The sequence below is a fragment of the Lineus longissimus genome, chromosome 12, assembly GCF_910592395.1.
Source record: "Lineus longissimus chromosome 12, tnLinLong1.2, whole genome shotgun sequence".
Taxonomy (NCBI): Eukaryota; Metazoa; Nemertea; class Pilidiophora; order Heteronemertea; family Lineidae; genus Lineus; species Lineus longissimus.
The window spans coordinates 9,436,218-9,462,054 of NC_088319.1; the positions used below are offsets into that span (position 1 = coordinate 9,436,218).

Genomic DNA, 25,837 nt, shown 5'->3' on the forward strand with positions numbered 1-25,837 from the left:
AATCCAAATCAACTCACTATTTCACCATTAATTCATCGACCATCGGGTCAACTTGAAAATTACCAACCATGAAAACCACAATTGACCAGAGATTGCGAGCGGTTGAGAGAAAGTTTAAAACATCGGTGCGACAAGTCGGCGTCCTCGATAGACAGATTGACAGACTCCAAGCCCGATACAAGAGAGCCTACAATAGCAAGACCAATGCCGTGTTCAACAGCTTTCGTCTTCAACTTTCAACTGTAGAAGGTGTGCGTCAAGTGTTTTACCTCTATGCATGCGAAAGAGCCGCCGAGAAGAGTCGACTACAAAAAGAAATGCAAGAGGAGCTTATGAGCAAAAGAGTAGAATGAGTCTTTATAATAATTAAAACGGTTCTTTTCAGAACCAATCAAAATAGTAAAATGAGATAATTCTGTGCAATTAGTTTGCTTCGATGTAAAAAGAAGGGGCGAATGTCTCCCTTGAAATAGCTCGTTGCTAGCCAAAGAAAACGATGCTGGGCATGTTGGTGACGTCATCACAGACGGACCAATGACGTCACTAAGTGAATATCATCCCAGTTGACCGCAAGTCCGAACAAACTTTTAATACTCGCCAAGGCAAATCATTCTTCAGTGTGCGACTAAATTCTCTATTGGGCGGTGATGACGGTGGTGGTGGGGAGGGGGGCAGCTTATCAGTTTATAACTTTGAGGTATGAGGTTGGTTGGATTGGAGTCACTTTGGCATTAACTACCCTGCGATGGCAGGGCTGCAAAAATGTCTATAGGTCTCGTTAGGGAGTTTTTCCCAAATGTACGCGATGATGAAGTGCCCCATTAACAGGACGTAACATCTATTTTAAAATGAGTTTTCAAAGTGAATGCATGAGGACAACCCATTTGTGTCGTATATCACTGGAAACGCCCGATTCCCCTGATTCTGCAGGATGTTAAATCGGGCATTTTATTTCCTTAAATAAATCATTAGCGTCGCATTTGCTCCTAGCTCTGTTCACCATCCCAAATGGCAATATTGCCAATTGGGCCGGAGAATCACGAAAAACCCCAAATATTATACATTTCTTCCTGAATAATTCTTACAGAGACCATTTTCCCATGAAAGACAGTTGCTTACGCTATACAAAAATCAAAAAAAAATCGAGGGTCAACCATTGAACTTTTGAGATATGTTGAATTTTGCACAAATCAGCGAAAAACGCACCAACTGGCACTGGACGGCATTTCAACACGGGGCCGACGCACATCCCAAGTTCAGTGTACACATACGTCGGCAACAACAGTATAAATGCGTAGTTTCTTGTTAGTCGCCTATTGAGTAGCTCTCTAGGTTTCAGAAACTCAAAAAAACATGTCTTTGCCAAAACAACTGCTGAATCAACGCTGACATACTGTAAGGACCGAGAAATCAGTGATTTTAGGAACTACGGTTAGGGGTTGACCGCGCATGAATAACAAAAAAAAACTCCCTAATGAGACCATAGACTCATTAGAGTGTTCCTCTCTACGGAAATCTTTAGTAAAAGGCGAAAGATTTATGCGTGGAATCGAAGAGAAACCAGAGTGATGGTGTCCAGCCCGAGTTGGCTAGAGCTTGCCAAGTTGTTCATTATGTGTTTGATTTTGGAAAATGGGATGCCGAGTAGTTCCTGAGTCTGTAGACAAAAGAAATGTATTGCAAGCTATTCGTAATGATCTGATGAACATATCATTCAGCTCGTCGTCAGTTGTCGCCTCATCCATGTAGGCCATGTCAATTGCGGATCATCGAGAAAAAGTCAGGGAAATACAAAAAATGACCACGCTTACGTTATCTAGCTTTGACCTTTGACCTTTGGTCAGTTCCAGCCGTCCCAACCGTGCAGTGATATTGGAAGAATTATGAGAAAAAAATAACGAAAAAACTGAAGTCTACAACACGTGGTATTCAGAGGCGGTCACCCATCAACGTACTAACCACGCTCGACGTTGCTTGGCTTCGGTGATCGGACGAGAACCGGTGTTTTCAACATGATATGGTCGTAGACATCAGAGGCCGACTTTTTGGGCTAGTTATAACAGTAGGCCAGCGACATAATTACAAACTGCATACATTTAATTTCTATTGACATGTTATATTGTGACAGGTTGGTCTCTTTGGAAATATTTTGTGGTTCTGAAAAGAACCGTTTGGTGTAACTAGCAATCACTGTCGTACTCATCGTCTTGAAGTAGAATCTCGTCGCCGAACAGCTCGCATCTCAACTCTGTCATCTTGTTTGCAGTGAGTTCGGCAAATTTGTAATAGGCGGCCCTGACACCCTCAAGGGTTACAAGCTGGAGTCGCCTGTTGTAGCGCATCGAGCGGTGACCCTCCTCGTTAGCGTGGTTGTACCGGAGTGTTATGTCTTGAAGCTTTCTGTCTATCATCACGATCTGGTCGCATGCCTTATAAAACTTTTCTTCAAGTTGGTGGAGTTGCGCTGACTTGGTTGAGTTTTCCATGTTTTCTTTGGTGTCGGTTTGATATGTTCCGATGTTCACAGGTTGAATAGTGAACTGGGACGGGTTATCTCGTCCAATTTATACTTGTGCGGTCGCGTGTCACCCGGCAGCGTAATTACCATGTCAACTCGAGTTGACATTACTCATTCAGCCGAAATAGATTGATACGTCTCACCGGCCAAGCAATGATATCGCCTTGATTGTAATCAAATAATTGTATAGGCCTGGGCTCAATGTATCTGAGGAGTGAGTTAAAATCACCAATATGGCAATTAATAGGCCTAATTGGCACTTTTTCTCACCGAGTGATTGTGAGTAGAGTATAAAATCCAAATCAACTCACTATTTCACCATTAATTCATCGACCATCGGGTCAACTTGAAAATTACCAACCATGAAAACCACAATTGACCAGAGATTGCGAGCGGTTGAGAGAAAGTTTAAAACATCGGTGCGACAAGTCGGCGTCCTCGATAGACAGATTGACAGACTCCAAGCCCGATACAAGAGAGCCTACAATAGCAAGACCAATGCCGTGTTCAACAGCTTTCGTCTTCAACTTTCAACTGTAGAAGGTGTGCGTCAAGTGTTTTACCTCTATGCATGCGAAAGAGCCGCCGAGAAGAGTCGACTACAAAAAGAAATGCAAGAGGAGCTTATGAGCAAAAGAGTAGAATGAGTCTTTATAATAATTAAAACGGTTCTTTTCAGAACCAATCAAAATAGTAAAATGAGATAATTCTGTGCAATTAGTTTGCTTCGATGTAAAAAGAAGGGGCGAATGTCTCCCTTGAAATAGCTCGTTGCTAGCCAAAGAAAACGATGCTGGGCATGTTGGTGACGTCATCACAGACGGACCAATGACGTCACTAAGTGAATATCATCCCAGTTGACCGCAAGTCCGAACAAACTTTTAATACTCGCCAAGGCAAATCATTCTTCAGTGTGCGACTAAATTCTCTATTGGGCGGTGATGACGGTGGTGGTGGGGAGGGGGGCAGCTTATCAGTTTATAACTTTGAGGTATGAGGTTGGTTGGATTGGAGTCACTTTGGCATTAACTACCCTGCGATGGCAGGGCTGCAAAAATGTCTATAGGTCTCGTTAGGGAGTTTTTCCCAAATGTACGCGATGATGAAGTGCCCCGCCCCATTAACAGGACGTAACATCTATTTTAAAATGAGTTTTCAAAGTGAATGCATGAGGACAACCCATTTGTGTCGTATATCACTGGAAACGCCCGATTCCCCTGATTCTGCAGGATGTTAAATCGGGCATTTTATTTCTTTAAATAAATCATTAGCGTCGCATTTGCTCCTAGCTCTGTTCACCATCCCAAATGGCAATATTGCCAATTGGGCCGGACAATCACGAAAAACCCCAAATATTATACATTTCTTCCTGAATAATTCTTACAGAGACCATTCTCCCATGAAAGACAGTTGCTTACGCTATACAAAAATCAAAAAAAAATCGAGGGTCAACCATTGAACTTTTGAGATATGTTGAATTTTGCACAAATCAGCGAAAAACGCACCAACTGGCACTGGACGGCATTTCAACACGGGGCCGACGCACATCCCAAGTTCAGTGTACACATACGTCGGCAACAACAGTATAAATGCGTAGTTTCTTGTTAGTCGCCTATTGAGTAGCGCTCTAGGTTTCAGAAACTCAAAAAAAACATGTCTTTGCCAAAACAACTGCTGAATCAACGCTGACATACTGTAAGGACCGAGAAATCAGTGATTTTAGGAACTATGGTTAGGGGTTGACCGCGCATGAATAACAAAAAAAACCTCCCTAATGAGACCATAGACTCATTAGAGTGTTCCTCTCTACGGAAATCTTTAGTAAAAGGCGAAAGATTTATGCGTGGAATCGAAGAGAAACCAGAGTGATGGTGTCCAGCCCGAGTTGGCTAGAGCTTGCCAAGTTGTTCATTATGTGTTTGATTTTGGAAAATGGGATGCCGAGTAGTTCCTGAGTCTGTAGACAAAAGAAATGTATTGCAAGCTATTCGTAATGATCTGATGAACATATCATTCAGCTCGTCGTCAGTTGTCGCCTCATCCATGTAGGCCATGTCAATTGCCGATCATCGAGAAAAAGTCAGGGAAATACAAAAAATGACCACGCTTACGTTATCTAGCTTTGACCTTTGACCTTTGGTCAGTTCCAGCCGTCCCAACCGTGCAGTGATATTGGAAGAATTATGAGAAAAAAATAACGAAAAAACTGAAGTCTACAACACGTGGTATTCAGAGGCGGTCACCCATCAACGTACTAACCACGCTCGACGTTGCTTGGCTTCGGTGATCGGACGAGAACCGGTGTTTTCAACATGATATGGTCGTAGACATCAGAGGCCGACTTTTTGGGCTAGTTATAACAGTAGGCCAGCGACATAATTACAAACTGCATACATTTAATTTCTGTTGACATGTTATATTGTGACAGGTTGGTCTCTTTGGAAATATTTTGTGGTTCTGAAAAGAACCGTTTGGTGTAACTAGCAATCACTGTCGTACTCATCGTCTTGAAGTAGAATCTCGTCGCCGAACAGCTCGCATCTCAACTCTGTCATCTTGTTTGCAGTGAGTTCGGCAAATTTGTAATAGGCGGCCCTGACACCCTCAAGGGTTACAAGCTGGAGTCGCCTGTTGTAGCGCATCGAGCGGTGACCCTCCTCGTTAGCGTGGTTGTACCGGAGTGTTATGTCTTGAAGCTTTCTGTCTATCATCACGATCTGGTCGCATGCCTTATAAAACTTTTCTTCAAGTTGGTGGAGTTGCGCTGACTTGGTTGAGTTTTCCATGTTTTCTTTGGTGTCGGTTTGATATGTTCCGATGTTCACAGGTTGAATAGTGAACTGGGACGGGTTATCTCGTCCAATTTATACTTGTGCGGTCGCGTGTCACCCGGCAGCGTAATTACCATGTCAACTCGAGTTGACATTACTCATTCAGCCGAAATAGATTGATACGTCTCACCGGCCAAGCAATGATATCGCCTTGATTGTAATCAAATAATTGTATAGGCCTGGGCTCAATGTATCTGAGGAGTGAGTTAAAATCACCAATATGGCAATTAATAGGCCTAATTGGCACTTTTTCTCACCGAGTGATTGTGAGTAGAGTATAAAATCCAAATCAACTCACTATTTCACCATTAATTCATCGACCATCGGGTCAACTTGAAAATTACCAACCATGAAAACCACAATTGACCAGAGATTGCGAGCGGTTGAGAGAAAGTTTAAAACATCGGTGCGACAAGTCGGCGTCCTCGATAGACAGATTGACAGACTCCAAGCCCGATACAAGAGAGCCTACAATAGCAAGACCAATGCCGTGTTCAACAGCTTTCGTCTTCAACTTTCAACTGTAGAAGGTGTGCGTCAAGTGTTTTACCTCTATGCATGCGAAAGAGCCGCCGAGAAGAGTCGACTACAAAAAGAAATGCAAGAGGAGCTTATGAGCAAAAGAGTAGAATGAGTCTTTATAATAATTAAAACGGTTCTTTTCAGAACCAATCAAAATAGTAAAATGAGATAATTCTGTGCAATTAGTTTGCTTCGATGTAAAAAGAAGGGGCGAATGTCTCCCTTGAAATAGCTCGTTGCTAGCCAAAGAAAACGATGCTGGGCATGTTGGTGACGTCATCACAGACGGACCAATGACGTCACTAAGTGAATATCATCCCAGTTGACCGCAAGTCCGAACAAACTTTTAATACTCGCCAAGGCAAATCATTCTTCAGTGTGCGACTAAATTCTCTATTGGGCGGTGATGACGGTGGTGGTGGGGAGGGGGGCAGCTTATCAGTTTATAACTTTGAGGTATGAGGTTGGTTGGATTGGAGTCACTTTGGCATTAACTACCCTGCGATGGCAGGGCTGCAAAAATGTCTATAGGTCTCGTTAGGGAGTTTTTCCCAAATGTACGCGATGATGAAGTGCCCCGCCCCATTAACAGGACGTAACATCTATTTTAAAATGAGTTTTCAAAGTGAATGCATGAGGACAACCCATTTGTGTCGTATATCACTGGAAACGCCCGATTCCCCTGATTCTGCAGGATGTTAAATCGGGCATTTTATTTCTTTAAATAAATCATTAGCGTCGCATTTGCTCCAAGCTCTGTTCACCATCCCAAATGGCAATATTGCCAATTGGGCCGGACAATCACGAAAAACCCCAAATATTATACATTTCTTCCTGAATAATTCTTACAGAGACCATTCTCCCATGAAAGACAGTTGCTTACGCTATACAAAAATCAAAAAAAAATCGAGGGTCAACCATTGAACTTTTGAGATATGTTGAATTTTGCACAAATCAGCGAAAAACGCACCAACTGGCACTGGACGGCATTTCAACACGGGGCCGACGCACATCCCAAGTTCAGTGTACACATACGTCGGCAACAACAGTATAAATGCGTAGTTTCTTGTTAGTCGCCTATTGAGTAGCGCTCTAGGTTTCAGAAACTCAAAAAAAACATGTCTTTGCCAAAACAACTGCTGAATCAACGCTGACATACTGTAAGGACCGAGAAATCAGTGATTTTAGGAACTATGGTTAGGGGTTGACCGCGCATGAATAACAAAAAAAACCTCCCTAATGAGACCATAGACTCATTAGAGTGTTCCTCTCTACGGAAATCTTTAGTAAAAGGCGAAAGATTTATGCGTGGAATCGAAGAGAAACCAGAGTGATGGTGTCCAGCCCGAGTTGGCTAGAGCTTGCCAAGTTGTTCATTATGTGTTTGATTTTGGAAAATGGGATGCCGAGTAGTTCCTGAGTCTGTAGACAAAAGAAATGTATTGCAAGCTATTCGTAATGATCTGATGAACATATCATTCAGCTCGTCGTCAGTTGTCGCCTCATCCATGTAGGCCATGTCAATTGCCGATCATCGAGAAAAAGTCAGGGAAATACAAAAAATGACCACGCTTACGTTATCTAGCTTTGACCTTTGACCTTTGGTCAGTTCCAGCCGTCCCAACCGTGCAGTGATATTGGAAGAATTATGAGAAAAAAATAACGAAAAAACTGAAGTCTACAACACGTGGTATTCAGAGGCGGTCACCCATCAACGTACTAACCACGCTCGACGTTGCTTGGCTTCGGTGATCGGACGAGAACCGGTGTTTTCAACATGATATGGTCGTAGACATCAGAGGCCGACTTTTTGGGCTAGTTATAACAGTAGGCCAGCGACATAATTACAAACTGCATACATTTAATTTCTGTTGACATGTTATATTGTGACAGGTTGGTCTCTTTGGAAATATTTTGTGGTTCTGAAAAGAACCGTTTGGTGTAACTAGCAATCACTGTCGTACTCATCGTCTTGAAGTAGAATCTCGTCGCCGAACAGCTCGCATCTCAACTCTGTCATCTTGTTTGCAGTGAGTTCGGCAAATTTGTAATAGGCGGCCCTGACACCCTCAAGGGTTACAAGCTGGAGTCGCCTGTTGTAGCGCATCGAGCGGTGACCCTCCTCGTTAGCGTGGTTGTACCGGAGTGTTATGTCTTGAAGCTTTCTGTCTATCATCACGATCTGGTCGCATGCCTTATAAAACTTTTCTTCAAGTTGGTGGAGTTGCGCTGACTTGGTTGAGTTTTCCATGTTTTCTTTGGTGTCGGTTTGATATGTTCCGATGTTCACAGGTTGAATAGTGAACTGGGACGGGTTATCTCGTCCAATTTATACTTGTGCGGTCGCGTGTCACCCGGCAGCGTAATTACCATGTCAACTCGAGTTGACATTACTCATTCAGCCGAAATAGATTGATACGTCTCACCGGCCAAGCAATGATATCGCCTTGATTGTAATCAAATAATTGTATAGGCCTGGGCTCAATGTATCTGAGGAGTGAGTTAAAATCACCAATATGGCAATTAATAGGCCTAATTGGCACTTTTTCTCACCGAGTGATTGTGAGTAGAGTATAAAATCCAAATCAACTCACTATTTCACCATTAATTCATCGACCATCGGGTCAACTTGAAAATTACCAACCATGAAAACCACAATTGACCAGAGATTGCGAGCGGTTGAGAGAAAGTTTAAAACATCGGTGCGACAAGTCGGCGTCCTCGATAGACAGATTGACAGACTCCAAGCCCGATACAAGAGAGCCTACAATAGCAAGACCAATGCCGTGTTCAACAGCTTTCGTCTTCAACTTTCAACTGTAGAAGGTGTGCGTCAAGTGTTTTACCTCTATGCATGCGAAAGAGCCGCCGAGAAGAGTCGACTACAAAAAGAAATGCAAGAGGAGCTTATGAGCAAAAGAGTAGAATGAGTCTTTATAATAATTAAAACGGTTCTTTTCAGAACCAATCAAAATAGTAAAATGAGATAATTCTGTGCAATTAGTTTGCTTCGATGTAAAAAGAAGGGGCGAATGTCTCCCTTGAAATAGCTCGTTGCTAGCCAAAGAAAACGATGCTGGGCATGTTGGTGACGTCATCACAGACGGACAAATGACGTCACTAAGTGAATATCATCCCAGTTGACCGCAAGTCCGAACAAACTTTTAATACTCGCCAAGGCAAATCATTCTTCAGTGTGCGACTAAATTCTCTATTGGGCGGTGATGACGGTGGTGGTGGGGAGGGGGGCAGCTTATCAGTTTATAACTTTGAGGTATGAGGTTGGTTGGATTGGAGTCACTTTGGCATTAACTACCCTGCGATGGCAGGGCTGCAAAAATGTCTATAGGTCTCGTTAGGGAGTTTTTCCCAAATGTACGCGATGATGAAGTGCCCCATTAACAGGACGTAACATCTATTTTAAAATGAGTTTTCAAAGTGAATGCATGAGGACAACCCATTTGTGTCGTATATCACTGGAAACGCCCGATTCCCCTGATTCTGCAGGATGTTAAATCGGGCATTTTATTTCTTTAAATAAATCATTAGCGTCGCATTTGCTCCTAGCTCTGTTCACCATCCCAAATGGCAATATTGCCAATTGGGCCGGACAATCACGAAAAACCCCAAATATTATACATTTCTTCCTGAATAATTCTTACAGAGACCATTCTCCCATGAAAGACAGTTGCTTACGCTATACAAAAATCAAAAAAAAATCGAGGGTCAACCATTGAACTTTTGAGATATGTTGAATTTTGCACAAATCAGCGAAAAACGCACCAACTGGCACTGGACGGCATTTCAACACGGGGCCGACGCACATCCCAAGTTCAGTGTACACATACGTCGGCAACAACAGTATAAATGCGTAGTTTCTTGTTAGTCGCCTATTGAGTAGCTCTCTAGGTTTCAGAAACTCAAAAAAACATGTCTTTGCCAAAACAACTGCTGAATCAACGCTGACATACTGTAAGGACCGAGAAATCAGTGATTTTAGGAACTACGGTTAGGGGTTGACCGCGCATGAATAACAAAAAAAACCTCCCTAATGAGACCATAGACTCATTAGAGTGTTCCTCTCTACGGAAATCTTTAGTAAAAGGCGAAAGATTTATGCGTGGAATCGAAGAGAAACCAGAGTGATGGTGTCCAGCCCGAGTTGGCTAGAACTTGCCAAGTTGTTCATTATGTGTTTGATTTTGGAAAATGGGATGCCGAGTAGTTCCTGAGTCTGTAGACAAAAGAAATGTATTGCAAGCTATTCGTAATGATCTGATGAACATATCATTCAGCTCGTCGTCAGTTGTCGCCTCATCCATGTAGGCCATGTCAATTGCGGATCATCGAGAAAAAGTCAGGGAAATACAAAAAATGACCACGCTTACGTTATCTAGCTTTGACCTTTGACCTTTGGTCAGTTCCAGCCGTCCCAACCGTGCAGTGATATTGGAAGAATTATGAGAAAAAAATAACGAAAAAACTGAAGTCTACAACACGTGGTATTCAGAGGCGGTCACCCATCAACGTACTAACCACGCTCGACGTTGCTTGGCTTCGGTGATCGGACGAGAACCGGTGTTTTCAACATGATATGGTCGTAGACATCAGAGGCCGACTTTTTGGGCTAGTTATAACAGTAGGCCAGCGACATAATTACAAACTGCATACATTTAATTTCTGTTGACATGTTATATTGTGACAGGTTGGTCTCTTTGGAAATATTTTGTGGTTCTGAAAAGAACCGTTTGGTGTAACTAGCAATCACTGTCGTACTTATCGTCTTGAAGTAGAATCTCGTCGCCGAACAGCTCGCATCTCAACTCTGTCATCTTGTTTGCAGTGAGTTCGGCAAATTTGTAATAGGCGGCCCTGACACCCTCAAGGGTTACAAGCTGGAGTCGCCTGTTGTAGCGCATCGAGCGGTGACCCTCCTCGTTAGCGTGGTTGTACCGGAGTGTTATGTCTTGAAGCTTTCTGTCTATCATCACGATCTGGTCGCATGCCTTATAAAACTTTTCTTCAAGTTGGTGGAGTTGCGCTGACTTGGTTGAGTTTTCCATGTTTTCTTTGGTGTCGGTTTGATATGTTCCGATGTTCACAGGTTGAATAGTGAACTGGGACGGGTTATCTCGTCCAATTTATACTTGTGCGGTCGCGTGTCACCCGGCAGCGTAATTACCATGTCAACTCGAGTTGACATTACTCATTCAGCCGAAATAGATTGATACGTCTCACCGGCCAAGCAATGATATCGCCTTGATTGTAATCAAATAATTGTATAGGCCTGGGCTCAATGTATCTGAGGAGTGAGTTAAAATCACCAATATGGCAATTAATAGGCCTAATTGGCACTTTTTCTCACCGAGTGATTGTGAGTAGAGTATAAAATCCAAATCAACTCACTATTTCACCATTAATTCATCGACCATCGGGTCAACTTGAAAATTACCAACCATGAAAACCACAATTGACCAGAGATTGCGAGCGGTTGAGAGAAAGTTTAAAACATCGGTGCGACAAGTCGGCGTCCTCGATAGACAGATTGACAGACTCCAAGCCCGATACAAGAGAGCCTACAATAGCAAGACCAATGCCGTGTTCAACAGCTTTCGTCTTCAACTTTCAACTGTAGAAGGTGTGCGTCAAGTGTTTTACCTCTATGCATGCGAAAGAGCCGCCGAGAAGAGTCGACTACAAAAAGAAATGCAAGAGGAGCTTATGAGCAAAAGAGTAGAATGAGTCTTTATAATAATTAAAACGGTTCTTTTCAGAACCAATCAAAATAGTAAAATGAGATAATTCTGTGCAATTAGTTTGCTTCGATGTAAAAAGAAGGGGCGAATGTCTCCCTTGAAATAGCTCGTTGCTAGCCAAAGAAAACGATGCTGGGCATGTTGGTGACGTCATCACAGACGGACCAATGACGTCACTAAGTGAATATCATCCCAGTTGACCGCAAGTCCGAACAAACTTTTAATACTCGCCAAGGCAAATCATTCTTCAGTGTGCGACTAAATTCTCTATTGGGCGGTGATGACGGTGGTGGTGGGGAGGGGGGCAGCTTATCAGTTTATAACTTTGAGGTATGAGGTTGGTTGGATTGGAGTCACTTTGGCATTAACTACCCTGCGATGGCAGGGCTGCAAAAATGTCTATAGGTCTCGTTAGGGAGTTTTTCCCAAATGTACGCGATGATGAAGTGCCCCATTAACAGGACGTAACATCTATTTTAAAATGAGTTTTCAAAGTGAATGCATGAGGACAACCCATTTGTGTCATATATCACTGGAAACGCCCGATTCCCCTGATTCTGCAGGATGTTAAATCGGGCATTTTATTTCTTTAAATAAATCATTAGCGTCGCATTTGCTCCTAGCTCTGTTCACCATCCCAAATGGCAATATTGCCAATTGGGCCGGACAATCACGAAAAACCCCAAATATTATACATTTCTTCCTGAATAATTCTTACAGAGACCATTCTCCCATGAAAGACAGTTGCTTACGCTATACAAAAATCAAAAAAAAATCGAGGGTCAACCATTGAACTTTTGAGATATGTTGAATTTTGCACAAATCAGCGAAAAACGCACCAACTGGCACTGGACGGCATTTCAACACGGGGCCGACGCACATCCCAAGTTCAGTGTACACATACGTCGGCAACAACAGTATAAATGCGTAGTTTCTTGTTAGTCGCCTATTGAGTAGCTCTCTAGGTTTCAGAAACTCAAAAAAAACATGTCTTTGCCAAAACAACTGCTGAATCAACGCTGACATACTGTAAGGACCGAGAAATCAGTGATTTTAGGAACTACGGTTAGGGGTTGACCGCGCATGAATAACAAAAAAAAACTCCCTAATGAGACCATAGACTCATTAGAGTGTTCCTCTCTACGGAAATCTTTAGTAAAAAGGCGAAAGATTTATGCGTGGAATCGAAGAGAAACCAGAGTGATGGTGTCCAGCCCGAGTTGGCTAGAGCTTGCCAAGTTGTTCATTATGTGTTTGATTTTGGAAAATGGGATGCCGAGTAGTTCCTGAGTCTGTAGACAAAAGAAATGTATTGCAAGCTATTCGTAATGATCTGATGAACATATCATTCAGCTCGTCGTCAGTTGTCGCCTCATCCATGTAGGCCATGTCAATTGCGGATCATCGAGAAAAAGTCAGGGAAATACAAAAAATGACCACGCTTACGTTATCTAGCTTTGACCTTTGACCTTTGGTCAGTTCCAGCCGTCCCAACCGTGCAGTGATATTGGAAGAATTATGAGAAAAAAATAACGAAAAAACTGAAGTCTACAACACGTGGTATTCAGAGGCGGTCACCCATCAACGTACTAACCACGCTCGACGTTGCTTGGCTTCGGTGATCGGACGAGAACCGGTGTTTTCAACATGATATGGTCGTAGACATCAGAGGCCGACTTTTTGGGCTAGTTATAACAGTAGGCCAGCGACATAATTACAAACTGCATTCATTTAATTTCTGTTGACATGTTATATTGTGACAGGTTGGTCTCTTTGGAAATATTTTGTGGTTCTGAAAAGAACCGTTTGGTGTAACTAGCAATCACTGTCGTACTCATCGTCTTGAAGTAGAATCTCGTCGCCGAACAACTCGCATCTCAACTCTGTCATCTTGTTTGCAGTGAGTTCGGCAAATTTGTAATAGGCGGCCCTGACACCCTCAAGGGTTACAAGCTGGAGTCGCCTGTTGTAGCGCATCGAGCGGTGACCCTCCTCGTTAGCGTGGTTGTACCGGAGTGTTATGTCTTGAAGCTTTCTGTCTATCATCACGATCTGGTCGCATGCCTTATAAAACTTTTCTTCAAGTTGGTGGAGTTGCGCTGACTTGGTTGAGTTTTCCATATTTTCTTTTGTGTCGGTTTGATATGTTCCGATGTTCACAGGTTGAATAGTGAACTGGGACGGGTTATCTCGTCCAATTTATACTTGTGCGGTCGCGTGTCACCCGGCAGCGTAATTACCATGTCAACTCGAGTTGACATTACTCATTCAGCCGAAATCGATTGATACGTCTCACCGGCCAAGCAATGATATCGCCTTGATTGTAATCAAATAATTGTATAGGCCTGGGCTCAATGTATCTGAGGAGTGAGTTAAAATCACCAATATGGCAATTAATATGACTAATTGGCACTTTTTCTCACCGAGTGATTGTGAGTAGAGTATAAAATCCAAATCAACTCACTATTTCACCATTAATTCATCGACCATCGGGTCAACTTGAAAATTACCAACCATGAAAACCACAATTGACCAGAGATTGCGAGCGGTTGAGAGAAAGTTTAAAACATCGGTGCGACAAGTCGGCGTCCTCGATAGACAGATTGACAGACTCCAAGCCCGATACAAGAGAGCCTACAATAGCAAGACCAATGCCGTGTTCAACAGCTTTCGTCTTCAACTTTCAACTGTAGAAGGTGTGCGTCAAGTGTTTTACCTCTATGCATGCGAAAGAGCCGCCGAGAAGAGTCGACTACAAAAAGAAATGCAAGAGGAGCTTATGAGCAAAAGAGTAGAATGAGTCTTTATAATAGTTAAAACGGTTCTTTTCAGAACCAATCAAAATAGTAAAATGAGATAATTCTGTGCAATTAGTTTGGTTCGATGTAAAAAGAAGGTGCGAATGTCTCCCTTGAAATAGCCCGTTGCTAGCCAAAGAAAACGATGCTGGGCCTGTTGGTGACGTCATCACAGACGGACCAATGACGTCACTAAGTGAATATCATCCCAGTTGACCGCAAGTCCGAACAAACTTTTAATACTCGCCAAGGCAAATCATTCTTCAGTGTGCGACTAAATTCTCTATTGGGCGGTGATGACGGTGGTGGTGGCGAGGGGGCAGCTTATCAGTTTATAACTTTGAGGTATGAGGTTGGTTGGATTGGAGTCACTTTGGCATTAACTACCCTGCGATGGCAGGGCTGCAAAAATGTCTATAGGTCTCGTTAGGGAGTTTTTCCCAAATGTACGCGATGATGAAGTGCCCCATTAACAGGACGTATCATCTATTTTAAAATGAGTTTTCAAAGTGAATGCATGAGGACAACCCATTTGTATCGTATATCACTGGAAACGCCCGATTCCCCTGATTCTGCAGGATGTTAAATCGGGCATTTTATTTCTTTAAATAAATCATTAGCGTCGCATTTGCTCCTAGCTCTGTTCACCATCCCAAATGGCAATATTGCCAATTGGGCCGGACAATCACGAAAACCCCCAAATATTATACATTTCTTCCTGAATAATTCTTACAGAGACCATTCTCCCATGAAAGACAGTTGCTTACGCTATACAAAAATCAAAAAAAAATCGAGGGTCAACCATTGAACTTTTGAGATATGTTGAATTTTGCACAAATCAGCGAAAAACGCACCAACTGGCACTGGACGGCATTTCAACACGGGGCCGACGCACATCCCAAGTTCAGTGTACACATACGTCGGCAACAACAGTATAAATGCGTAGTTTCTTGTTAGTCGCCTATTGAGTAGCGCTCTAGGTTTCAGAAACTCAAAAAAAACATGTCTTTGCCAAAACAACTGCTGAATCAACGCTGACATACTGTAAGGACCGAGAAATCAGTGATTTTAGGAACTACGGTTAGGGGTTGACCGCGCATGAATAACAAAAGAAACTCCCTAATGAGACCATAGACTCATTAGAGTGTTCCTCTCTACGGAAATCTTTAGTAAATGGCGAAAGATTTATGCGTGGAATCGAAGAGAAACCAGAGTGATGGTGTCCAGCCCGAGTTGGCTAGAGCTTGCCAAGTTGTTCATTATGTGTTTGATTTTGGAAAATGGGATGCCGAGTAGTTCCTGAGTCTGTAGACAAAAGAAATGTATTGCAAGCTATTCGTAATGATCTGATGAACATATCATTCAGCTCGTCGTCAGTTGTCGCCTCATCCATGTAGGCCATGTCAATTGCGGATCATCGAGAAAAAGTCAGGGAAATACAAAAAATGACCACGCTTACGTTATCTAGCTTTGACCTTTGACATTTGGTCAGTTCCAGCCGTCCCAACCGTGCAGTGATATTGGAAGAATTATGAGAAAAAAATAACGAAAAAACTGAAGACTACAACACGTGGAATTCAGAGGCGGTCACCCATCAACGTACTAACCACGCTCGACGTTGCTTGGCTTCGGTGATCGGACGAGAACCGGTGTTTTCAACATGATATGGTCGTAGACATCAGAGGCCGACTTTTCGGGCTAGTTATAACAGTAGGCCAGCGACATAATTACAAACTGCATACATTTAATTTCTGTTGACATGTTATATTGTGACAGGTTGGTCTCTTTGGAAATATTTTGTGGTTCTGAAAAGAACCGTTTGGTGTAACTAGCAATCACTGTCGTACTCATCGTCTTGAAGTAGAATCTCGTCGCCGAACAGCTCGCATCTCAACTCTGTCATCTTGTTTGCAGTGAGTTCGGCAAATTTGTAATAGGCGGCCCTGACACCCTCAAGGGTTACAAGCTGGAGTCGCCTGTTGTAGCGCATCGAGCGGTGACCCTCCTCGTTCGCGTGGTTGTACCGGAGTGTTATGTCTTGAAGCTTTCTGTCTATCATCACGATCTGGTCGCATGCCTTATAAAACTTTTCTTCAAGTTGGTGGAGTTGCGCTGACTTGGTTGAGTTTTCCATGTTTTCTTTGGTGTCTTTGATATGTTCCGATGTTCACAGGTTGAATAGTGAACTGGGACGGGTTATCTCGTCCAATTTATACTTGTGCGGTCGCGTGTCACCCGGCAGCGTAATTGCCATGTCAACTCGAGTTGACATTACTCATTCAGCCGAAATCGATTGATACGTCTCACCGGCCAAGCAATGATATCGCCTTGATTGTAATCAAATAATTGTATAGGCCTGGGCTCAATGTATCTGAGGAGTGAGTTAAAATCACCAATATGGCAATTAATAGGCCTAATTGGCACTTTTTCTCACCGAGTGATTGTGAGTAGAGTATAAAATCCAAATCAACTCACTATTTCACCATTAATTCATCGACCATCGGGTCAACTTGAAAATTACCAACCATGAAAACCACAATTGACCAGAGATTGCGAGCGGTTGAGAGAAAGTTTAAAACATCGGTGCGACAAGTCGGCGTCCTCGATAGACAGATTGACAGACTCCAAGCCCGATACAAGAGAGCCTACAATAGCAAGACCAATGCCGTGTTCAACAGCTTTCGTCTTCAACTTTCAACTGTAGAAGGTGTGCGTCAAGTGTTTTACCTCTATGCATGCGAAAGAGCCGCCGAGAAGAGTCGACTACAAAAAGAAATGCAAGAGGAGCTTATGAGCAAAAGAGTAGAATGAGTCTTTATAATTATTTAAAACGGTTCTTTTCAGAACCAATCAAAATAGTAAAATGAGATAATTCTGTGCAATTAGTTTGCTTCGATGTAAAAAGAAGGTGCGAATGTCTCCCTTGAAATAGCCCGTTGCTAGCCAAAGAAAACGATGCTGGGCCTGTTGGTGACGTCATCACAGACGGACCAATGACGTCACTAAGTGAATATCATCCCAGTTGACCGCAAGTCCGAACAAACTTTTAATACTCGCCAAGGCAAATCATTCTTCAGTGTGCGACTAAATTCTCTATTGGGCGGTGATGACGGTGGTGGTGGCGAGGGGGGCAGCTTATCAGTTTATAACTTTGAGGTATGAGGTTGGTTGGATTGGAGTCACTTTGGCATTAACTACCCTGCGATGGCAGGGCTGCAAAAATGTCTATAGGTCTCGTTAGGGAGTTTTTCCCAAATGTACGCGATGATGAAGTGCCCCATTAACAGGACGTAACATCTATTTTAAAATGAGTTTTCAAAGTGAATGCATGAGGACAACCCATTTGTATCGTATATCACTGGAAACGCCCAATTCCCCTGATTCTGCAGGATGTTAAATCGGGCATTTTATTTCTTTAAATAAATCATTAGCGTCGCATTTGCTCCTAGCTCTGTTCACCATCCCAAATGGCAATATTGCCAATTGGGCCGGACAATCACGAAAACCCCCAAATATTATACATTTCTTCCTGAATAATTCTTACAGAGACCATTCTCCCATGAAAGACAGTTGCTTACGCTATACAAAAATCAAAAAAAAATCGAGGGTCAACCATTGAACTTTTGAGATATGTTGAATTTTGCACAAATCAGCGAAAAACGCACCAACTGGCACTGGACGGCATTTCAACACGGGGCCGACGCACATCCCAAGTTCAGTGTACACATACGTCGGCAACAACAGTATAAATGCGTAGTTTCTTGTTAGTCGCCTATTGAGTAGCGCTCTAGGTTTCAGAAACTCAAAAAAACTTGTCTTTGCCAAAACAACTGCTGAATCAACGCTGACATACTGTAAGGACCGAGAAATCAGTGATTTTAGGAACTACGGTTAGGGGTTGACCGCGCATGAATAACAAAAAAAAACTCCCTAATGAGACCATAGACTCATTAGAGTGTTCCTCTCTACGGAAATCTTTAGTAAAAGGCGAAAGATTTATGCGTGGAATCGAAGAGAAACCAGAGTGATGGTGTCCAGCCCGAGTTGGCTAGAGCTTGCCAAGTTGTTCATTATGTGTTTGATTTTGGAAAATGGGATGCCGAGTAGTTCCTGAGTCTGTAGACAAAAGAAATGTATTGCAAGCTATTCGTAATGATCTGATGAACATATCATTCAGCTCGTCGTCAGTTGTCGCCTCATCCATGTAGGCCATGTCAATTGCGGATCATCGAGAAAAAGTCAGGGAAATGCAAAAAATGACCACGCTTACGTTATCTAGCTTTGACCTTTGACCTTTGGTCAGTTCCAGCCGTCCCAACCGTGCAGTGATATTGGAAGAATTATGAGAAAAAAATAACGAAAAAACTGAAGTCTACAACACGTGGTATTCAGAGGCGGTCACCCATCAACGTACTAACCACGCTCGACGTTGCTTGGCTTCGGTGATCGGACGAGAACCGGTGTTTTCAACATGATATGGTCGTAGACATCAGAGGCCGACTTTTTGGGCTAGTTATAACAGTAGGCCAGCGACATAATTACAAACTGCATACATTTAATTTCTGTTGACATGTTATATTGTGACAGGTTGGTCTCTTTGGAAATATTTTGTGGTTCTGAAAAGAACCGTTTGGTGTAACTAGCAATCACTGTCGTACTCATCGTCTTGAAGTAGAATCTCGTCGCCGAACAGCTCGCATCTCAACTCTGTCATCTTGTTTGCAGTGAGTTCGGCAAATTTGTAATAGGCGGCCCTGACACCCTCAAGGGTTACAAGCTGGAGTCGCCTGTTGTAGCGCATCGAGCGGTGACCCTCCTCGTTAGCGTGGTTGCACCGAAGTGTTATGTCTTGAAGCTTTCTGTCTATCATCACGATCTGGTCGCATGCCTTATAAAACTTTTCTTCAAGTTGGTGGAGTTGCGCTGACTTGGTTGAGTTTTCCATGTTTTCTTTGGTGTCGGTTTGATATGTTCCGATGTTCACAGGTTGAATAGTGAACTGGGACGGGTTATCTCGTCCAATTTATACTTGTGCGGTCGCGTGTCACCCGGCATCGTAATTACCATGTCGACTCGAGTTGACATTACTCATTCAGCCGAAATAGATTGATACGTCTCACCGGCCAAGCAATGATATCGCCTTGATTGTAATCAAATACTTGTATAGGCCTGGGCTCAATGTATCTGAGGAGTGAGTTAAAATCACCAATATGGCAATTAATAGGCCTAATTGGCACTTTTTCTCACCGAGTGATTGTGAGTAGAGTATAAAATCCAAATCAACTCACTATTTCACCATTAATTCATCGACCATCGGGTCAACTTGAAAATTACCAACCATGAAAACCACAATTGACCAGAGATTGCGAGCGGTTGAGAGAAAGTTTAAAACATCGGTGCGACAAGTCGGCGTCCTCGATAGACAGATTGACAGACTCCAAGCCCGATACAAGAGAGCCTACAATAGCAAGACCAATGCCGTGTTCAACAGCTTTCGTCTTCAACTTTCAACTGTAGAAGGTGTGCGTCAAGTGTTTTACCTCTTTGCATGCGAAAGAGCCGCCGAGAAGAGTCGACTACAAAAAGAAATGCAAGAGGAGCTTATGAGCAAAAGAGTAGAATGAGTCTTTATAATAATTAAAACGGTTCTTTTCAGAACCAATCAAAATAGTAAAATGAGATAATTCTGTGCAATTAGTTTGCTTCGATGTAAAAAGAAGGTGCGAATGTCTCCCTTGAAATAGCCCGTTGCTAGCCAAAGAAAACGATGCTGGGCCTGTTGGTGACGTTATCACAGACGGACCAATGACGTCACTAAGTGAATATCATCCCAGTTGACCGCAAGTCCGAACAAACTTTTAATACTCGCCAAGGCAAATCATTCTTCAGTGTGCGACTAAATTCTCTATTGGGCGGTGATGACGGTGGTGGTGGGGAGGGGGGCAGCTTATCAGTTTATAACTTTGAGGTATGAGGTTGGTTGGATTGGAGTCACTTTGGCATTAACTACCCTGCGATGGCAGGGCTGCAAAAATGTCTATAGGTCTCGTAAAGGAGTTTTTCCCAAATGTACGCGATGATGACGTGCCCCGCCCCATTAACAGGACGTAACATCTATTTTAAAATGAGTTTTCAAAGTGAATGCATGAGGACAACCCATTTGTGTCGTATATCACTGGAAACGCCCAATTCCCCTGATTCTGCAGGATGTTAAATCGGGCATTTTATTTCTTTAAATAAATCATTAGCGTCGCATTTGCTCCTAGCTCTGTTCACCATCCCAAATGGCAATATTGCCAATTGGGCCGGACAATCACAAAAACCCCCAAATATTATACATTTCTTCCTGAATAATTCTTACAGAGACCATTCTCCCATGAAAGACAGTTGCTTACGCTATACAAAAATCAAAAAAAAATCGAGGGTCAACCATTGAACTTTTGAGATATGTTGAATTTTGCACAAATCAGCGAAAAACGCACCAACTGGCACTGGACGGCATTTCAACACGGGGCCGACGCACATCCCAAGTTCAGTGTACACATACGTCGGCAACAACAGTATAAATGCGTAGTTTCTTGTTAGTCGCCTATTGAGTAGCGCTCTAGGTTTCAGAAACTCAAAAAAAACATGTCTTTGCCAAAACAACTGCTGAATCAACGCTGACATACTGTAAGGACCGAGAAATCAGTGATTTTAGGAACTACGGTTAGGGGTTGACCGCGCATGAATAACAAAAAAAACTCCCTAATGAGACCATAGACTCATTAGAGTGTTCCTCTCTACGGAAATCTTTAGTAAATGGCGAAAGATTTATGCGTGGAATCGAAGAGAAACCAGAGTGATGGTGTCCAGCCCGAGTTGGCTAGAGCTTGCCAAGTTGTTCATTATGTGTTTGATTTTGGAAAATGGGATGCCGAGTAGTTCCTGAGTCTGTAGACAAAAGAAATGTATTGCAAGCTATTCGTAATGATCTGATGAACATATCATTCAGCTCGTCGTCAGTTGTCGCCTCATCCATGTAGGCCATGTCAATTGCGGATCATCGAGAAAAAGTCAGGGAAATACAAAAAATGACCACGCTTACGTTATCTAGCTTTGACCTTTGACATTTGGTCAGTTCCAGCCGTCCCAACCGTGCAGTGATATTGGAAGAATTATGAGAAAAAAATAACGAAAAAACTGAAGTCTACAACACGTGGAATTCAGAGGCGGTCACCCATCAACGTACTAACCACGCTCGACGTTGCTTGGCTTCGGTGATCGGACGAGAACCGGTGTTTTCAACATGATATGGTCGTAGACATCAGAGGCCGACTTTTCGGGCTAGTTATAACAGTAGGCCAGCGACATAATTACAAACTGCATACATTTAATTTCTGTTGACATGTTATATTGTGACAGGTTGGTCTCTTTGGAAATATTTTGTGGTTCTGAAAAGAACCGTTTGGTGTAACTAGCATCACTGTCGTACTCATCGTCTTGAAGTAGAATCTCGTCGCCGAACAGCTCGCATCTCAACTCTGTCATCTTGTTTGCAGTGAGTTCGGCAAATCTGTAATAGGCGGCCCTGACACCCTCAAGGGTTACAAGCTGGAGTCGCCTGTTGTAGCGCATCGAGCGGTGACCCTCCTCGTTTGCGTGGTTGTACCGGAGTGTTATGTCTTGAAGCTTTCTGTCTATCATCACGATCTGGTCGCATGCCTTATAAAACTTTTCTTCAAGTTGGTGGAGTTGCGCTGACTTGGTTGAGTTTTCCATGTTTTCTTTGGTGTCTTTGATATGTTCCGATGTTCACAGGTTGAATAGTGAACTGGGACGGGTTATCTCGTCCAATTTATACTTGTGCGGTCGCGTGTCACCCGGCAGCGTAATTGCCATGTCAACTCGAGTTGACATTACTCATTCAGCCGAAATCGATTGATACGTCTCACCGGCCAAGCAATGATATCGCCTTGATTGTAATCAAATAATTGTATAGGCCTGGGCTCAATGTATCTGAGGAGTGAGTTAAAATCACCAATATGGCAATTAATATGACTAATTGGCACTTTTTCTCACCGAGTGATTGTGAGTAGAGTATAAAATCAAAATCAACTCACTATTTCACCATTAATTCATCGACCATCGGGTCAACTTGAAAATTACCAACCATGAAAACCACAATTGACCAGAGATTGCGAGCGGTTGAGAGAAAGTTTAAAACATCGGTGCGACAAGTCGGCGTCCTCGATAGACAGATTGACAGACTCCAAGCCCGATACAAGAGAGCCTACAATAGCAAGACCAATGCCGTGTTCAACAGCTTTCGTCTTCAACTTTCAACTGTAGAAGGTGTGCGTCAAGTGTTTTACCTCTATGCATGCGAAAGAGCCGCCGAGAAGAGTCGACTACAAAAAGAAATGCAAGAGGAGCTTATGAGCAAAAGAGTAGAATGAGTCTTTATAATAGTTAAAACGGTTCTTTTCAGAACCAATCAAAATAGTAAAATGAGATAATTCTGTGCAATTAGTTTGGTTCGATGTAAAAAGAAGGTGCGAATGTCTCCCTTGAAATAGCCCGTTGCTAGCCAAAGAAAACGATGCTGGGCCTGTTGGTGACGTCATCACAGACGGACCAATGACGTCACTAAGTGAATATCATCCCAGTTGACCGCAAGTCCGAACAAACTTTTAATACTCGCCAAGGCAAATCATTCTTCAGTGTGCGACTAAATTCTCTATTGGGCGGTGATGACGGTGGTGGTGGCGAGGGGGGCAGCTTATCAGTTTATAACTTTGAGGTATGAGGTTGGTTGGATTGGAGTCACTTTGGCATTAACTACCCTGCGATGGCAGGGCTGCAAAAATGTCTATAGGTCTCGTTAGGGAGTTTTTCCCAAATGTACGCGATGATGAAGTGCCCCATTAACAGGACGTATCATCTATTTTAAAATGAGTTTTCAAAGTGAATGCATGAGGACAACCCATTTGTATCGTATATCACTGGAAACGCCCGATTCCCCTGATTCTGCAGGATGTTAAATCGGGCATTTTATTTCTTTAAATAAATCATTAGCGTCGCATTTGCTCCTAGCTCTGTTCACCATCCCAAATGGCAATATTGCCAATTGGGCCGGACAATCACGAAAACCCCCAAATATTATACATTTCTTCCTGAATAATTCTTACAGAGACCATTCTCCCATGAAAGACAGTTGCTTACGCTATACAAAAATCAAAAAAAAATCGAGGGTCAACCATTGAACTTTTGAGATATGTTGAATTTTGCACAAATCAGCGAAAAACGCACCAACTGGCACTGGACGGCATTTCAACACGGGGCCGACGCACATCCCAAGTTCAGTGTACACATACGTCGGCAACAACAGTATAAATGCGTAGTTTCTTGTTAGTCGCCTATTGAGTAGCGCTCTAGGTTTCAGAAACTCAAAAAAAACATGTCTTTGCCAAAACAACTGCTGAATCAACGCTGACATACTGTAAGGACCGAGAAATCAGTGATTTTAGGAACTACGGTTAGGGGTTGACCGCGCATGAATAACAAAAGAAACTCCCTAATGAGACCATAGACTCATTAGAGTGTTCCTCTCTACGGAAATCTTTAGTAAATGGCGAAAGATTTATGCGTGGAATCGAAGAGAAACCAGAGTGATGGTGTCCAGCCCGAGTTGGCTAGAGCTTGCCAAGTTGTTCATTATGTGTTTGATTTTGGAAAATGGGATGCCGAGTAGTTCCTGAGTCTGTAGACAAAAGAAATGTATTGCAAGCTATTCGTAATGATCTGATGAACATATCATTCAGCTCGTCGTCAGTTGTCGCCTCATCCATGTAGGCCATGTCAATTGCGGATCATCGAGAAAAAGTCAGGGAAATACAAAAAATGACCACGCTTACGTTATCTAGCTTTGACCTTTGACATTTGGTCAGTTCCAGCCGTCCCAACCGTGCAGTGATATTGGAAGAATTATGAGAAAAAAATAACGAAAAAACTGAAGTCTACAACACGTGGAATTCAGAGGCGGTCACCCATCAACGTACTAACCACGCTCGACGTTGCTTGGCTTCGGTGATCGGACGAGAACCGGTGTTTTCAACATGATATGGTCGTAGACATCAGAGGCCGACTTTTCGGGCTAGTTATAACAGTAGGCCAGCGACATAATTACAAACTGCATACATTTAATTTCTGTTGACATGTTATATTGTGACAGGTTGGTCTCTTTGGAAATATTTTGTGGTTCTGAAAAGAACCGTTTGGTGTAACTAGCAATCACTGTCGTACTCATCGTCTTGAAGTAGAATCTCGTCGCCGAACAGCTCGCATCTCAACTCTGTCATCTTGTTTGCAGTGAGTTCGGCAAATTTGTAATAGGCGGCCCTGACACCCTCAAGGGTTACAAGCTGGAGTCGCCTGTTGTAGCGCATCGAGCGGTGACCCTCCTCGTTCGCGTGGTTGTACCGGAGTGTTATGTCTTGAAGCTTTCTGTCTATCATCACGATCTGGTCGCATGCCTTATAAAACTTTTCTTCAAGTTGGTGGAGTTGCGCTGACTTGGTTGAGTTTTCCATGTTTTCTTTGGTGTCGGTTTGATATGTTCCGATGTTCACAGGTTGAATAGTGAACTGGGACGGGTTATCTCGTCCAATTTATACTTGTGCGGTCGCGTGTCACCCGGCAGCGTAATTGCCATGTCAACTCGAGTTGACATTACTCATTCAGCCGAAATCGATTGATACGTCTCACCGGCCAAGCAATGATATCGCCTTGATTGTAATCAAATAATTGTATAGGCCTGGGCTCAATGTATCTGAGGAGTGAGTTAAAATCACCAATATGGCAATTAATAGGCCTAATTGGCACTTTTTCTCACCGAGTGATTGTGAGTAGAGTATAAAATCCAAATCAACTCACTATTTCACCATTAATTCATCGACCATCGGGTCAACTTGAAAATTACCAACCATGAAAACCACAATTGACCAGAGATTGCGAGCGGTTGAGAGAAAGTTTAAAACATCGGTGCGACAAGTCGGCGTCCTCGATAGACAGATTGACAGACTCCAAGCCCGATACAAGAGAGCCTACAATAGCAAGACCAATGCCGTGTTCAACAGCTTTCGTCTTCAACTTTCAACTGTAGAAGGTGTGCGTCAAGTGTTTTACCTCTATGCATGCGAAAGAGCCGCCGAGAAGAGTCGACTACAAAAAGAAATGCAAGAGGAGCTTATGAGCAAAAGAGTAGAATGAGTCTTTATAATAGTTAAAACGGTTCTTTTCAGAACCAATCAAAATAGTAAAATGAGATAATTCTGTGCAATTAGTTTGCTTCGATGTAAAAAGAAGGTGCGAATGTCTCCCTTGAAATAGCCCGTTGCTAGCCAAAGAAAACGATGCTGGGCCTGTTGGTGA

The 25,837-nt window shown here is 42.9% G+C and overlaps 1 protein-coding gene and 18 non-coding genes across 19 annotated transcripts in view; all 19 read right to left on the reverse strand.

The window, feature by feature from the left end:
- The window catches only part of LOC135497104 (uncharacterized), a 235,352-nt gene that overhangs the window by 99,902 nt on the left and 109,613 nt on the right, over positions 1-25,837 (reverse strand). The window lies entirely within an intron of this gene.
- On the reverse strand, positions 1,452-1,569 carry LOC135497459 (U5 spliceosomal RNA). The gene has a single exon (XR_010448865.1). It is a non-coding gene; the product is annotated as a U5 spliceosomal RNA (small nuclear RNA).
- Positions 1,911-2,029, reverse strand: LOC135497466 (5S ribosomal RNA). The gene has a single exon (XR_010448871.1). It is a non-coding gene; the product is annotated as a 5S ribosomal RNA (ribosomal RNA).
- Positions 4,270-4,387, reverse strand: LOC135497462 (U5 spliceosomal RNA). Its single transcript, XR_010448867.1, has one exon. It is a non-coding gene; the product is annotated as a U5 spliceosomal RNA (small nuclear RNA).
- On the reverse strand, positions 4,729-4,847 carry LOC135497477 (5S ribosomal RNA). The gene has a single exon (XR_010448882.1). It is a non-coding gene; the product is annotated as a 5S ribosomal RNA (ribosomal RNA).
- On the reverse strand, positions 7,088-7,205 carry LOC135497463 (U5 spliceosomal RNA). The gene has a single exon (XR_010448868.1). It is a non-coding gene; the product is annotated as a U5 spliceosomal RNA (small nuclear RNA).
- Positions 7,547-7,665, reverse strand: LOC135497489 (5S ribosomal RNA). Its single transcript, XR_010448893.1, has one exon. It is a non-coding gene; the product is annotated as a 5S ribosomal RNA (ribosomal RNA).
- Positions 9,900-10,017, reverse strand: LOC135497464 (U5 spliceosomal RNA). Its single transcript, XR_010448869.1, has one exon. It is a non-coding gene; the product is annotated as a U5 spliceosomal RNA (small nuclear RNA).
- LOC135497500 (5S ribosomal RNA) lies at positions 10,359-10,477 on the reverse strand. The gene has a single exon (XR_010448904.1). It is a non-coding gene; the product is annotated as a 5S ribosomal RNA (ribosomal RNA).
- Positions 12,713-12,831, reverse strand: LOC135497473 (U5 spliceosomal RNA). Its single transcript, XR_010448878.1, has one exon. It is a non-coding gene; the product is annotated as a U5 spliceosomal RNA (small nuclear RNA).
- Positions 13,173-13,291, reverse strand: LOC135497501 (5S ribosomal RNA). Its single transcript, XR_010448905.1, has one exon. It is a non-coding gene; the product is annotated as a 5S ribosomal RNA (ribosomal RNA).
- On the reverse strand, positions 15,526-15,642 carry LOC135497469 (U5 spliceosomal RNA). The gene has a single exon (XR_010448874.1). It is a non-coding gene; the product is annotated as a U5 spliceosomal RNA (small nuclear RNA).
- On the reverse strand, positions 15,984-16,102 carry LOC135497516 (5S ribosomal RNA). The gene has a single exon (XR_010448919.1). It is a non-coding gene; the product is annotated as a 5S ribosomal RNA (ribosomal RNA).
- LOC135497460 (U5 spliceosomal RNA) lies at positions 18,336-18,453 on the reverse strand. Its single transcript, XR_010448866.1, has one exon. It is a non-coding gene; the product is annotated as a U5 spliceosomal RNA (small nuclear RNA).
- LOC135497502 (5S ribosomal RNA) lies at positions 18,795-18,913 on the reverse strand. The gene has a single exon (XR_010448906.1). It is a non-coding gene; the product is annotated as a 5S ribosomal RNA (ribosomal RNA).
- Positions 21,154-21,270, reverse strand: LOC135497471 (U5 spliceosomal RNA). Its single transcript, XR_010448876.1, has one exon. It is a non-coding gene; the product is annotated as a U5 spliceosomal RNA (small nuclear RNA).
- LOC135497505 (5S ribosomal RNA) lies at positions 21,612-21,730 on the reverse strand. The gene has a single exon (XR_010448908.1). It is a non-coding gene; the product is annotated as a 5S ribosomal RNA (ribosomal RNA).
- Positions 23,963-24,079, reverse strand: LOC135497470 (U5 spliceosomal RNA). Its single transcript, XR_010448875.1, has one exon. It is a non-coding gene; the product is annotated as a U5 spliceosomal RNA (small nuclear RNA).
- LOC135497506 (5S ribosomal RNA) lies at positions 24,421-24,539 on the reverse strand. The gene has a single exon (XR_010448909.1). It is a non-coding gene; the product is annotated as a 5S ribosomal RNA (ribosomal RNA).